We start from the raw sequence: 16,313 nt of genomic DNA on the forward strand, positions 1-16,313 counted from the left end.
GCATAATCGTAAAGCGGTGTACACCGGAGAAAAGGCCAACAAGCTAAAATCTCCATATAAACTGGAATAAATAAGAAGAAGGTGCTTTTCACCATTTTCGACTTTTCGTCTTTGTGTGCAGGTAATTCGACAAGAGCGAACTTCCAACTTTGTTGGCGAACATCGCCGCAGTTCCAACGGTTCTAGAAGTGGAACTGAATTTCCTATCTCTATTTTTTTTTATTTTTTTATTATTATTTTTTTTTTAACTCTTTCCACCCTGTGGGCACTAAGAGGGCCTCTTTTAGTAGGCCCATTATGGGTTCGGCCAGGCCCACAATGAGGCGACCAGGTGGTGAGGGACGGGGCCCGACATATCCGAACGGACCACCCCCCGAAAAATTCCTGGGGATTTTTCGACCCGTTCGGATTCGATCCCGGGTCCCCCAGAGCGGTAGGCTGCCACCTTGACCGCTCAGCCATCCGGCCGCTTCCTATCTCTATTAGTATGGCATAACAGTTCAATTTACCGCCACCAGAATCACTTTTCTTTGCTTGTCTCTGTTCAATGTTCAATAGTAGTGCTGTGCAATTATCGACAGTAACTCGATGGTTATCTTTAGCCATGGTAGAATTAATTAATTTCAGTACAACAATTGTGACGACTGGAGATGGTTGTGACAGCTAATAGAACTTCCTCATAATTTCTGAGCTTCTCCCGTTTTTAAAATCGTTATATTAAAATATTAGCTAGATTAAATTTGGTTGAAAAATGTTACAAGTTATCGATATTACGGTAATAAATTTATTTTTGGCATTATAAAGATTTTAAATTTTTCCGTGAATTCGCAGGGCAGAAGGCATAATCGCAGAATTCTTGAATAATTATTGTTAGTACACTAAATTAACGTACTTTATACATCAGATAAATTTATTATTTCGTACATAACACCAAAGCGTGTAATTCTGAAGTAGTATTTTTTTTTTTTTTTTACTTTGTAATTAATTCATGAATAAAATACATCCATATTAGATTTTTCATATTTTATATATAAACTGCATAAAAATCAATAATTTACCTGCTTAAATTAGTGGATAAGTTCTCCAGTTTACAATCCAAAACTAATTACATATTATTTCACTAACCCGGCCGGATGGCCGAGCGGTCAAGGTTAGCAGCCTGCCGCCTGGGGACCCGGATCGAATCCGAACGGTCGAAAATCCCCAGGAATTTTTCGGGGGGTGGTCCGTTCGGATATGTCGGGCCCCGTCCCTCACCACCTGGTCGCCTCATTGTGGGCCTGGCCGAACCCATAATGGGCCTTCTAAATGAGGCCCTCTTAGTGCCCACAGGGCGGAAAGAGTTAAAAAAAAACCCTTGAAATATTTCGCGAAATTCTGATTACATTATTGTTATTTTAATCACTATAGTTTTTGAAGTAAAATTCTCATTTTTAATGCAGTATCAGCATTACAAAGTGTATTTAAATTTAGATCATTTCGATGGCAGACTAAGCTGCAGGATTGTCATTCGGATGGCCAAGCGGATAAGATGGCAGTCTACTACTCCGGCAGACCCAGAATCTTATCGGACGGGCAAAAACTTCAGGGATTTTTCGAAGGGTGGTCTGTCAGATATGCCTGCCTCGTCCTTCTCCATTCGGCCACTCCATAGTAGGCCTAGCCGAACCCAAAACAGGCTTGCTAAAAAAGTCTTAGTGCCTACATGGCAAAAAGTTTTAAAAAATGTTGCTAGATTTTTAAATCTATCACAATATTTATAAAATTGTTTGCTAGATTAAATAATTGTATGAATGAAATAATAATTGCCATTAATTATCGTACTAAGAAGCAATACGCTTATATTTTTTTAATTTTTTTTTTAAATGAAATAGTAGAACATACTGTACAGTATATACTTATTATTGAATGTATTATGCTTCTCAATTATAAGTAGGTTATAAAAAATAAAATAAAAGCATTCTTTTATATATAATATATATATTGTATACGTGATTTTAGAAAATATATGCTATAATACAAAATAAATTTATTATATAATTTATGGACTGAGATAAATGTAAATCTAGTAAAACAGGTAAATGTATATAGATCCATCCTGTTTTTAGTTTTAATGATCGAGATATCGTTAAGTATTTAATTAATTATAAATTTAGTATTTATTAATTTATGTCGGTTGATTTGTCTGTAGATATTTATACAGTAAATCAAGATTAAAAGTACGAAATATAACATATTCAAAGCAACCGTGACACGATTAAATATTTAATAATAGTTATATAGGTCGCTTCGATTACAATGTATTTTTTCCATGGTTAAAACATTATTATTTAGCTTGAATTTGTTTTAAATACGCCTTTCAAATCTACGAAAAGGCGGAAAATTACGACAGACGAACGAAGGAAGAAAAAAAAAAAAAAAAATGACGGCGATCGGAAACTGCTTTGCGATATAGACACCAGGTAGCGGTAGTGTTATCAATAATAATTATGTTAGAAATGTAAAATGAACCACTCGTGCTTTCGGACGTCAGATATTTATCAGGTTTAATTTTGTTTCTTTATTCAAAAATACAATCCATTGGCGAAATAAGGCGCTAGAGGTTTCGACCAAGATGTATTTTTAAGTTGATCATTCCAGGAGGTAAGAAAAATCATAAAAAGTGTAGGCCTAATATTAGGGTTAAAGAATGTGTCCTTTAAAAATTAAACTTGATTGACGCTGATTTGATAATAAAAATCCACAACTTACGTCATATTTAAATGTAAAATTTCTTAAGACGAAATATGCGATGAATCATCCATCAATCCAAAAAATTCAGTTTTGTAAACCAGGAGATTTTTTCTGACATCATAATTGGTAAGATTTAGCATTAATTTAATATATTCACAGCTATTATTTAGTGTAAACTTAAACATTGGGTAATGATCTATATTATAAAAACCATATACACTATATACAACTCAGTTTACAGTAATTGAAATTGGTTTTTGATGTATAAGGAGATAAACTACTGTATTTCCTTTTATAAAAAAAATACCTAGTTCATTAGAAAATTGATTTAATAATTTATAATTGAATAGAAAGAAATTGAAAGTATGTAACGACGATGATGATTTATCTTTGTCTTTCGTGTACTTTTTATGATCTGGATAAGATTGTGCTTGTTGGTCAAATCGTCATATTTTATTTATCTGACATATCGTCGTATATATATTTAGTTTTATCCATAGCAAATATTTTTTCACGAGCTGATGTCATTGTGATGTTTATCAATTGTTATCGAATAGGTTACTACTACAGAATAATTTTATTTAGGCATATTAATTGTTTTTTTAGCTGTAATCACCCCTGTTGTCTTATACTTTTTGACTGGATTGTTGTGTCCATAATTAATGCAAAAGTAACTTTATTGTTTTTTTATTTTTTAAAGAAGTTGGAGCTGTTTTTGCTTTAATTATGGATGTGATGATGCTGGTCTGTATGTCTTCTTAATTAGATGTTTTGTTTGTGAAAGAAAAACTTGATTGATTGAATAATTGATCTTATATTCTAAAAAACAATTAAACTAATATAGAACATTTATAAGAGTTAATTAATTATTAAAATTAAAAAAATATTGATTATAATATGTAGAGAGTAAGGAGAAATTTACAAAAAACTATACTTAATTGAAGTAAAAACAAATTGATTTTTAAATTTTGTTAATCTTTTATTTTCAGGTTTGCAATATAATTTATTTTACTTAAAAATAATAACTAATAATGGTAAAAGAATGTTCAAGGCAATTTAAATTAGATGTCATTGAATAAATTTGATGTTAACCAATATTTTATAGTAAGAGTATGAATTTTTCAGTATTAAAATAGTGTAATGAAATAAATGTCAATGAAGTTGTGGTTGTCTTATAAAAATGATGATGATAAATAATTAAAATTAATAATAGGTTAATTTATATTAAATATTAGAAAAATTTCATTTAATTTTATATTTGATAATGTTTTGGTATTGAAATGTATAAAAATATTATTTACTGTTAATTTAAAGATTGTCTAAACTTTAAACTATAAATAGTTTTATTTTATTAAAATATACTAATTATAAATTGAAGTATTTTATTATAAATACATTAATATTTTGTATTTGTTTAGTAAATATTCAAATTACCAATAAATTGAAAATTTTGAAACAAAAATGATTAAAACTATTCTAAAGTAGACATTTATAGTGTCTGCTCCTAAAATAGTTTAGATATCTATTTTTTTGTAGTAAGTTTTCATAATGGTTAAATTTATTCTATCTATTATTTTACATTCACATTAACAGTCCAGTAACTAATTACAGTAGAGCGTTGTTTATCCAAATCAATCAGGGACTGGGGTTGTTCGGATAACTTATTTTTCAGATAACTGATTACGTACAAAAAATTATATTAACCTATCCCATGTTGAAATTTTTCTTTGTTGCGTGTCACTTTGCATTGAATTTTCGTCAATGTTAAGCCTAACATAAATTTTTTAATGGCATCACTGTTCTTTTTAATGTCTGATATTGTGGCATTTCTAACTCCATATTTCCAAGCTAAGCTTGATCCACTAGCACCACATTTCAACTTATCTATTATTTTAAGTTTATCGGAAACACTGAGAACAACGCATTCAGGTTTAGTCGCCATTGAGAACGGTACAACAACTACAGCACAATCTGTTACAAGTATAAAATTCACAGATCCAAAATTAATGTCTCTAGATGGAAACGGAGTTTGATTCAGCATGACACACATCTAAACACACAGTCCTCAGAAAAATACCACACAAAAGTGCCAGGGCTACCATCTAAAACACACACAACAACAAAAAAAATTACAGATAAGAAGGCATTGAAAAGCTTATGTTCCATAATGGCTAATGTTGCTAAGTTTTTTTGTATTTTAAATATTTTGTTTGAATTTCTTTGTTCATTCAACTGCCTGAGGACGACGTATATAAATAGTGTTGAAAGCAGTTGCGGAAATAAAGTATTTTGTTTAATCTTTAATGCCTTCTTATCTATAATTTCATCATTTTAATACAACTGTTGGTGTGACATCCAAGCTAAGTATTTAGTATAACAAAAAAAATATTGGAGTAGCCCAAGACATAGCCAAAGATTGCAGTGCCACATCACTAGCAGAAATTTAAATTTCTGACTGGAACGCTTTCAGTTAACTGACATTTGGTTGATCGGCTTTCAGATAAACGACGCTCTACTGTATTAGTTTTGTATTAATTGCTTCATAGGAATTTTATTATTTTCAAAAGACTATAGAACAATCTATTAATTTTCTGACATTTAGTACAGCTTTAGGACTAAAGTAATTTGAAATAATATAATAAATATAACAACACATTTCAATCTTCAAAAATATTCTACTTCTAAATTTATAAGTGAAATGTATAGGGTGTCCACAAAAACACTTCCTGATTTCAAACATGAATAACATATAACTTTATTGTAGTAATCTTTCACAGTTAGTAGCTGCGGATGCAGGATTTCATTCAGTTTTATATAGTATATGGTAGCATTGTGAAGGCACTCAATGCTTGGCAAACATTGATTGGATAGTCCAGTTCGGTTCAAACACTCTGCAGCATATCTGGAGTTATCATGCAAACTGCTTTGGTGATTGAAATTTTCAGCTTCTCCAGGATTGCAGGTAGTGGTGGTACATAAACTGTGCTCTTCACATACCACAAAGAAGCCACAAACCTCTGAGACTGATGGTCAGCCAGAATGTCTCTTTCTCTGATCACAAATATACCTTTTCTGACTAAAATTGTACTCTTTTTGAATCGACTTGGATGTAGGTGGAATCATATGATACTTGAGTCTGAAAGCACATTTCACAGTCACAACACTGTTTGATCTTGCAAATTCCAGTACACACCAGCTGCGTTGCTGTGGGGTGGCAGCCATTTTAGATTTCCCTGCACTCCTATTTTTTCAAATCAAAGATGTCTAATTACTTTGAAAAAAATGAAATAACTGTTGTTAGAGAATTGGTTTACCACATGTTTATCAATTTATTATATTTGAATTAGTTTAGATATCGTAACATCGTCAAATCAAGGAGTGTTTTGTGGACACCCTGTATTTAAAAAGAAAAAAAAAAATTTCTTATGTTTACAAGATAGATCCATATTATTTTAAAATATTAATTACTCTGTTTCCATGAGAAAAGATATATGTAGCACTGCTTCGTTAATCAGATCATTTGCTTATCCACCAAACTTGGGGTGGATTATAATAATTATAATCTCATCTTTTTAAATATTTTAAAATAAAACTCTTAACAATGACAACAAATATTTTTAAAATACCTAAATGCAGTATTATTCTTTAATGTGTTTCTGTACCATTTAATCAAGTACCTATATTCTCTTAATAGAAATTAATACAATCATTTGAGTAAGGTGCTAATGATTTTATGAGTCTGGAAGATGTATTTTATTGTTTATGGATACTTTGCTTATGGATTCATTCAAATTAAAAAGTTAATAGAACAAATGTTTTCTTGTTTAGTAATTTCCATGATTAAGGAGTATTTCTGAATCTGATATTAATTATGTTATTTTTTGAATTTCTTATTGCAAAGCATGTTGTTGTAGTGATACCTGAAGAACTATCAGCAGCTAAAAATATTTGAATTTTTCTCTTTTTCTTTGAAAGTAATAAAATTTCAATAAAACAGTATGAAATTTAATTTTATAATTTGTATTATTTCTGCATAATTTTGGATAAAAAAATTATTGTAATACAGAGATAATACTTTAGTGTTAAACATCATTAATTCAAGATTTTTAAGATTTAAGTGCATTTAAGATTTTTCAATATTGCTAAGTGGACAGAATTTTTTTATCTTAGAATTTTCTAAAGACTAAATGGATTTGGTTGTTTGATAAAATAATTATTTTCAACGCTCTTTTATTAGGCGACGATTTTTCCATCTTTTAAAATCATTAATTCAATCTACATATATGGTTTAAACAATTCAAAAATTAATGCAACATATTTGAATTCAAGAATTTTTATATTATGTAAGATTTGATATACTGCTATTCATTGCTCTTTAGGGTCTGTCATACTAATACCATAGACAATGAGAAGAAATAAAAAAAAGCATATTTAAAATATGAAATAAGTAAAATGATCATAGTTATTAAAAGAGATTTTTAAAAATTTAACACTAGTAATAAAAGAAATAGGAAAAGAAAGACTAAATTAAAGGAGAAAGAATATACAGGGTGTCTAAGAAAGATCTTTATCATTCTAAACATTAATAACAAAAATACTAACAGGTGAAAATGAAGTGTAGTTTGCTGCAAAAGAATGAAGAAATCTAAGAGATTTTTTTTACAGTACCTTCAATGTCGCTGTACTGTACATGAGCTCCATTAGTAGCACGAATAATGTCGAATCTTACTCAATTTTCCTCCAAGTGTTTTTTAGCATTTGCGGTGTAACAGTGAGGATTGCTAATTGTATCCTGTCAACATTTCCTCTCTCTTTAAACTTCATCCATGCATAAATTGAAGGCACACTTGGTGAGTCTTTATGGTACACATCCAGCAAAAATTTCTTTGCACGGTTATCGGTGATTTTGTTTCGGCTAACCACAATAGACACTGCTTTCTCTTGTGCAGTCACCATTTTCTTTCCTTATCACAACTGGTAAGTTTTCTTCACGAAAATGGTTTGAAGTCATAAAAATTTGTATTTGCAGCTCAGTAAACATTATTTCATTGAGGATTGTTTTCTTTTGTGAGTAAAATGGTTCATATACAGTGGGTGATCGGTTAAAGAACAAATCGGACAATGAACACATGTTTGGATAACGAACACTTCAGTGAACAAACTTAAAAAGAAGTGACAGAAAATAACAAATACCGATTGATTTTCTTTTGTCTTCAGGTAACAATTCGAAACCTTTCGGAGTGTAGAGACGTCAACATCGATGTTCAAACCTGGTATATACTGATCGGATAGTATTCCACCAAACTTTGAAACTCTCCCTTGTAATTCCAGCCTTTTATTTTTCTGACAGAAACAATTTTTTGTAGTATTTGCAAGACTGTTGGGTGGGCACTCATGAAGTTTTGCATCTGTTTTTCTTTTCGAAAGGCGAGAGTATAATACCAAGGGAGTATAAAAATCACATCTGAGAAATAAAGAACATTGAAAAGCTCATAATGGAACCTGCAACGTATTTTACGACAGAGGAACGACAAACCACGACCTCGAACAAAGAACACCAAGAAACTCAGTGAGATGTGTTTTCTTCTGAAAAAGAGGATTATCCGATATCTGCTATTAAAGATCTTTTGACAAAGTGGGAGGATGTCTTAGAGGAACAACTGTCTTAGAATGGCATCCAAACCAGGTTGAGGTTAATAAGCTTGGGGATCTTTACAATTACAATGCTATTAATTACTTCCGAAAAATCCTGAAGAAGAGAGAAAAGCAATTGACATTAGACAGATTCTTTAACCCCCCAAACGGAAAAACATGACTAATAAAAATGCAAGACGGTGTATATATGTATTTTTATTATTACATATAAATAAATATAGTAAGAAAGTATATATTTTTTATTTTTTGGGGTCTCCAGAATGAATTAATCAAATTCCCATAAAAACCTACAGTAAATTGATAATCAGTTAACAAACAATTCAGATAATGAACAAAGTCTTGGAACAGATTATGTTCGTTAACCGATCACCCACTATATATATATATCTTAACCTCATTGAAAGTATTCATTATAAAATGCATTTCTTTTTTTGTTTTAATTATTGAATAAGTAAAATGACAGCTTTTATGTTTATTAGTCAAACTTGATACTCAGCAAGATATATTTGTCCATTTCCTATTCATAAATAATAATTTGTGCTTTTCAATAAAATATTCATTCAGAAGCAATATTTACTTCTTGTTGTTCTTTAGTTTTTCAACATAAATTCCTCAACCTGTGCTGTGTTTACTGCCTTGGTTAAATAGTTTGGCCTACTGCTGTGATCTTTACAAAAGAGTTTTGTTTTTGCTGTTGTATTTATATTGCTGAATATTATTACAGTGTGTCATCTCTATCTACCTCCATCATTTGTATACATATTTTAATAAGAGAACATTTCACTCATAAAAAATCAAATGCAGTTAGTGGATTTGAGTTTTTGTTTTGAATGTATTATGGGTTTTTTGTTTTTGTTTTTGTTTTGAATGTATTACAAATGATTAGGGAGAGGTGGAGAATGTTCAGAAGAGGAAAAAAGTTGAAAATTAGAGCAACTGAGGTCTAAAAAACTCAAAAGGTACATTGATGATGATGATGTAAGAAATATGAAGTTAATAAAAAGATTAAATAGAATGTGCTCAGCAAAAGATTAGACAATAACCAAACACCTTTATCATTGCTGAGAGAGTTTATTTAAAACGAACGTGGTCAAAAACAAACGTTCTTTGGTTTACAATGTTAATAAAAAGAATTAACATTGTAAGCCAAAAGATCAAGATTTTTGTTTATTTCAATGATAAAAATTTTAGTCATCAAATAATTAAGAATAAAAGAAACCAGTGTCAAACTGATATGAAACCTGTCAATTTTAAACCGGGCCAAGATTTTTGAGATCTTGTTAAGATTTTTTAAATTTTTATTATGAATTTCTTTTTAGTGATACTGTTTGATTTTTTTTTAGTTATAAATACTTAATTTTTAATTTTGGTAGTTAAATATCTTATCAGTTTTCTATAATCAATTGCTGAATTTAAATTCAAATAACTTATCAATGAATGACGACAAAAGTAAAATATTTGTTTAATTATTGAATGATAATTTATGTTGTTATTATTCAAACCTAAATATTATTTAAATAATTTTATTAATGTACAAGGGACTCCATTCTGATTGCCATTACCAGTCCAATCTCATGTTTTGCAGTGCTTTGCAATTCTCTACATGCTTTTGTAACATTAACAACATAATAATTCTTTGTGATCAATACTAACTTTATATATTATTTGCCATTATTTAATCTATGAAAAAATTTTATAAAAATAATTGATAGTAAAACATGAGAAAACATTGCACTTTAAAATAATGTGAGCAAATTAATAGTTATAAACTTTTCAAAAAACAGACAAGTTGCACTTAAAATGCTTCATTTGTGTGATATTTTTATGGGCTTCAAATGGTAAACTTTGAAATGTCATTGAACAAAATATTTGGCTTTTATGAGATTTCAGATTATTTATTTTTGGTAATGTACTAGAGCAGTGTTTCTCAAACTTTTTGGACCGCGACCCCCCTTCTGCACTTAAAAATTTCAAAGGACCCCCGAAGAATAAGTGTGTGTCAAAAAACATCCCGAAGGGAGGGGGTTAGGCTTGTATTTAAATATTTATATTATTTTTATTATTTATATGTGCAATTTATTTAAGTAAAAATTATTTTATATATTTTTTATTTCTATTATTTCTAAACATGAATCCATAGTAAATTTATAAAATATTTGAAAAAATTGATCTGGCATCAATTTTTCAGTGACCCCCCCAAATATTTTTCACAACCCCCTTGGGGGTCGCGACCCCCACTTTGAGAATCACTGTACTAGAGGACTCTTTCTCATAGATCATTTCTTTTTGGTAAGAAGTCTGCTTCCACTAAATACAATAAAATATTTTAATATTTCTTATTTTTATAAATTTGTATAATTGTAAACATATTATTCCACTTTTATCATCATTTTAAATTGCCAAATTTCATAAAGTGGCTATTTAACTTAAATCTGATTAAGACCTTAACTGTATTTTGAATAATTTAGAGTTATTAAAAATATTTTAAATTCAGTAATTATTGTCATTATATTTCTATTATGTTTACTTATTTGTATGTACAGTATACAGGATTTATCAGAATGACGTTTTAAAAATTTGGGGGATTATAGAGAATGAAATTTTGAACGTTTTGATATAAGGAACCCATAGCCGGAAATGTGATATAAAGTTTCTACAGCACGTTGCAATTCACGGTCAGTATGCTGAATGAAACAGCAGAATACAGTTTATGACAAGTTTTATTGACAAAACAGCAGAGTACAATCAAACTGTACATCGAATCAGTGGCTGCACTGCTTTAGAGTAAATGTTCAATGTGACGACCACCAACTTCATTGCATCATGTGCAACGATGAACCATGTTTTGTCCGACTCTCTGTAAGATGCCACGCTCCCCTCTGATGGTATTAAATGCTGTAAAGATGTGCTCCATAAGCTCATGAACTGTTCCTACAGGTGTTGTGTACACAAGGGACTTTACATAACCCCAGATGAAGTCAAGAACAATAACATGATGTCAATGGATAGAAGGGTAGCTACCAAAGTGAAGGGCGGTCAAGCTCTTCCTACCATAGTAGAAACTTTATATCACATTTCCGGCTATGAGTTCCTTATATCAAACTTTCAAAATTTCATCCTCTACGATCCCCCAAATTTTTAAAATGTCATTCTGATACATCCTGTATAGGGTAATGGCACCAGTAGACTGTTTAACGTTGTTTTGGACTTTGATAATTTTTCTTATGGTGCATGGTACATAAAAAGCAAAATTTATATATGAAAATAAAGTTTCTTCTATACTTGTCGTAAAAAACTTTTTTATTAGACCTTTATTTACATCATGAAAAACAATAATGTAATCACAGGAGCTATTCACCCAGTAGTTGATCAGCGGGTTGTACATTCGTTTATGACGGCCAATAGTCGAGTTTTCTTTCATCAAGAGCTCACAAATGTGACAACTGTAAAAGATAAGCGAGCTCAATAATAGACATTTTGTAAAAACATGCATTTGAAAGATGGAGCTCTCATTATCTTCTAAAGACCTGGAAGTGCCTCACTCTGTAGTCAACTATCAGAAGCAGTGTTGCACACTAATTTTTCTCATTGCTTTGAATGAGTAAGGCAACCTGTTATTCTTACATGTCATTGAGAAAGGAGTTATCTTATGATGCTTCCTGTGAAGATAACTTGCCTGAAGCTGTTCCAATGGACTAATTGGACTGCAATTTGAAAAAATTATAGATTTATAAATTTCCATTGTCATCCATCCATCTGGCTTTCCTTAATTTTGAGAACAAAGTTAGATAGATGAAAGATGAGACCAGAAATTTAAACCTTAGGGGTTGGAGGCCTCAATTAACTATATGTGAACTTTTGATGCAAACCAGAAGTCACATTACTTCAATTCAAAACTTTCCCTGAAAGCAGTTAAAAGATTAATGGCATTACTCCAGTGCTATGGGAAAAGTATGATATACAGGGGCAAGACACTACTACTAATTTGAAGTGGAGAGCATATATTTTAAATTAAATAAATTAAAATGATTAAAAGCTGCAACCCAACATTGTGACGATGTCACAATAAATAATTGCTTGTTATGCATGGATTTCTGCTTACATGATCAGCTTCTAGAAGTGATTGACAATAGGCATTCCTACCTGATATAAATTTCTAATTTTTATATTACATTTTTAAACTAACATATTTTGAGTGTTTTTATCAAATGATAAAAATTAAAATAAAGTACAATTATTGTTTTGTACATTACAAGACAGAGGCAGTTGGACCCTTCCAAATGTAGATTCCTGACTATTTTAAATTACAAAATACTTTATTTATTCCTGATGTTAAAGCAATCTTCTCTCTCACATTTCATTATTATACAGTCTCTTAAAGGATCATTGGCACAAAACTGTACCTGAATATGTTTATATGATGGAATACTTTTAAGTTCAATAACAAGTATTCTATACAGTCTAGGAGAGTGTTAATGGATAATTGGATCCCAAGTCTCTGATTTGCTAAACTCTGACTTTGTTGAAACCTCTGTAGTACAAGCTTTCAGCAAGTATATTACAGCTATTTTCTGATAAGTAGATGATATACTTGTAGATCTCTGAATTATTTCAAATGACGAGGACTTTGCCCAACAACAACAACATTGGCCTGACCTTAGAGATTGACCAGGTCCACGAATATACAGTGATGTAAACATAACAATAAAATAAAAATTCAAAACAACAGTGTATCAGAAACCGTCATCTCTGCCATTGTACATTCATTCCATGTCAGGTGACCTGTATTATTATAAAACAGCAGTTATTAGAACACTTCTCAGCAGAGCCTTCCTCTATTTGTCAGATGTAAATGATTTACAAAAAGAAATCAAATACAGCTATGGAGACTGCTATGCTCTATGAATTTCACTGCAACCTACAGTACAATATCTTTCAAACAAAATCAGGTGACAGATCTCAGCACAAACAATGAAACACCAGTACTGCAATCAAAATAATAAACAGGTTACTGCCACTGGACTGGGAGCCTCCCAGATCCTTCACAAACATCTAAGCAAAAGTGATGAGGAAGTGGTGACTATAAGATAGCCAACGATATATGACATGATTAAAAATGAAAAAGAATTGATACCAAAAGAGCAATAGTGGCAACTATTTCATTCTAATCAAAACAGATGGCAGGACAGAGTACTATCTAGGCAGCACATACTGTATTAGCATAAAGGATGTTGAGCATAAAGATGCTCTCAGATGAAGGAAATTATCTACAGTTCTAGTAGAACTGAACTTCATGAGAAAGAAAACTATTCCTCAATGGAAGGATATCTAAATTCTGATTTTAAAAAAAATACAAGATATTTGCCACAGAATTGTTGAAGAATAGACCATTGTTTCCTTCTCTTCTTTATGACTAGAAGTTTGCAGTGACAAACTAGATCTTTGAGTATGGCTTATTTATTTCCTACAGTTATATTCCTGCCTCTAAAAATGCCAGACTAAGCTTCTCCACAAATCTCAGATATTTATATTGTACAAACTTCTGTAGGCCAGATAAATGTTTCACATTGTATTTTAACACTTTTAAATGTTTGTACATAGTACTGATTTATCTATACATTTTTATTTATTACTATTTCTTATTTTGTTTTTTACTGTGTTTGGTTGTTGCATTATTGTTTTTTATTTTACTTTTATTTGTATTTTGTTTGTTTTAGTTTATGCATGGTTAATATTATTTCATGTTTATTATAATTTTTGTATAAACTGCAAATATTGGTAATTTAAAAATATCCGTTAATTTGTTAAAGAGATCTTCAAATTTGTAATGTTGGTCAATTAGATTCAAACAGTTATGTGTAAATAGTTGTTTTGTTCAAATTATTAGAACATCAAATGTTGATCTGAAGATGGGATTGAAAATCCCAGAAACTGCTTAATTCAAATAAATATCTTGACTTCTTTAATCCTTTCAAGTTTTTTCCTACTGTTTATACCTGCAGAGTTGTCTTTTTCAGTTTTGAGTTATGAAATGCAAAATTTATTTGTTTTAGAAAATATTTAGAGATGTTTTTTGATTAGTATTAGACTAAACAATATGAAAAATAAAAATTGGTTTGTATATAAGTGTAATGTGAGCAAGAATATAATAAATAATGTACAAAAATCTGTTTTTAAGAACTGTACTCAGGATAACAATAAAACAAATATTTCAAAAATACATCCACCAAGGAACCTTAATTAATTTCCAGTAATATTTAATGTGAAAAGTTTGGACTAACATTTTAAATCTGCAAACAGAGATCTTCAGATCAGAATATTCCAAGATGAAACATGAGAACAATGAGGCTTTTTGAAAATTTAATAAAATTAAATGACCCATACACATACAAGATGGCTGAAAGCCATCAGTACAAATTATACAGACATAGTCAACTAAAACACCTTAAACACAGCTACAACATGCGATTACTGCAAGAACCTTATCTGAGATATGGCTGGTGCATTTTCCAACAACATTCATCACTTAAACCCTAATGTTGAAATCCCATATAATCACCATATAAACATGCAAAACACATAATGTATTTTCATAGATTATAATCATAACATGCTAATAATATACAAGGAAATGGCTTATCAAAAAGAGACGAAATTAACTTTCAGGTGCAATCCAATCGTTTTTAACATCCTCAGAAATGGAAAGGATGAGACTAATATGCTTAGCTATCAGGTATATACAAAATTCTGTTGATGAATGACTGATGGTTGCAATCTTGAATACATCAGTTTATCCACCTGGTATTCAAAATAAGAACTAAAAGAATACAAACATGATATTGATAAAAAAGAAACACGACACTGCCTTAACCATATATGCACCTGGTAATGACATGCACATCCATCTTGGCAAGGTTTCCATCATCAAATGATCTAAACATTCTAACTCCATCAGGATACTGGAAGCTTTAGAGATATTTAAATCTGAGACAAAGTGTCATTGCATTAATTTTAAAGACAAATAACAATTATCTTACACATGGATATCCCTACATGACCCCAACATGAACAGAAATCTTATTCATCATAGAAGATGTATATAACTATGACATATCATGATGTATAGATATTATAATGGAATGTTTTTGCATGTATTTACATTTTTATTTTCATTTTTATTGTTATTTTTATTTTTCATTTTTAATCATACTTGTACTTTGACTAAACTATATTCAACAATCGTTTATATAAGATCTAAACTTGTAGTTGCTTTAAGGCTGGGATTAAAGTCATTGCCTTATTTTTGAAATTGATAATAATTCTACAGAAAATTATATCATTTAGATATTTAGGGAATAAATCACAAGCTGCATTTACTTATTTTATTTTATGTATTCAAACATTATTTAATTTTCAAAAAATGCCATTGTTCTGTTCTCATATTCCATCTTGGAATATTTTAATCTGGAGATCTCTGGGTGTAGATTAAAAATGTTAGTTCAAATTTTTCATATTAACTTTTACTAGAAATTAATTAAGGTTCCTTGGTGGATGTATTTTTTTTGTTTGACGTCTTTCCAATCTCCTATTGAAGTTTGAAATCTAGTAAACAAATTCCTGCTAAATAATTTGGAAATTTTACACTATAAATTTATCTTATTGTCACAGTGGAAATATTGAATTAATAGCAATAATCTGTAAAGAAATTTTCTTTAGATGACCAATGAATATCATAATATATAAGAATAGTCTGTATTATATTGTTCTATTATTTTATAATGTTATAACATTATTATTATTTTATGATATTTACATATAAAATATAAATGAAAATAAAATTTATACTGTTTTCCTCTTGTGTCTGTATAATACTTTGAAAATCTGTGCAAATAATATACTCAAGAATACTAAATTTATTTAATAGC

General features: G+C 30.0%; 1 protein-coding gene across 2 annotated transcripts in view; it reads left to right on the forward strand.

Moving 5' to 3' along the window:
- Nucleotides 1-2,473: 2,473 nt before the first annotated feature.
- The window catches only part of Sara (Smad anchor for receptor activation), a 57,152-nt gene continuing 43,312 nt past the window's right edge, over nucleotides 2,474-16,313 (forward strand). For both annotated transcript variants that reach the window (XM_067281285.1, XM_067281286.1), the window contains exon 1: nucleotides 2,474-2,643. The gene's annotated coding sequence lies outside the window, so the exon portion shown is untranslated. The remainder of the gene's footprint in view (nucleotides 2,644-16,313) is intronic.

The sequence above is a fragment of the Centruroides vittatus genome, unplaced genomic scaffold, assembly GCF_030686945.1.
Source record: "Centruroides vittatus isolate TY-2023 unplaced genomic scaffold, ASM3068694v2 contig_914, whole genome shotgun sequence".
Classification (NCBI taxonomy): domain Eukaryota; kingdom Metazoa; phylum Arthropoda; class Arachnida; order Scorpiones; family Buthidae; genus Centruroides; species Centruroides vittatus.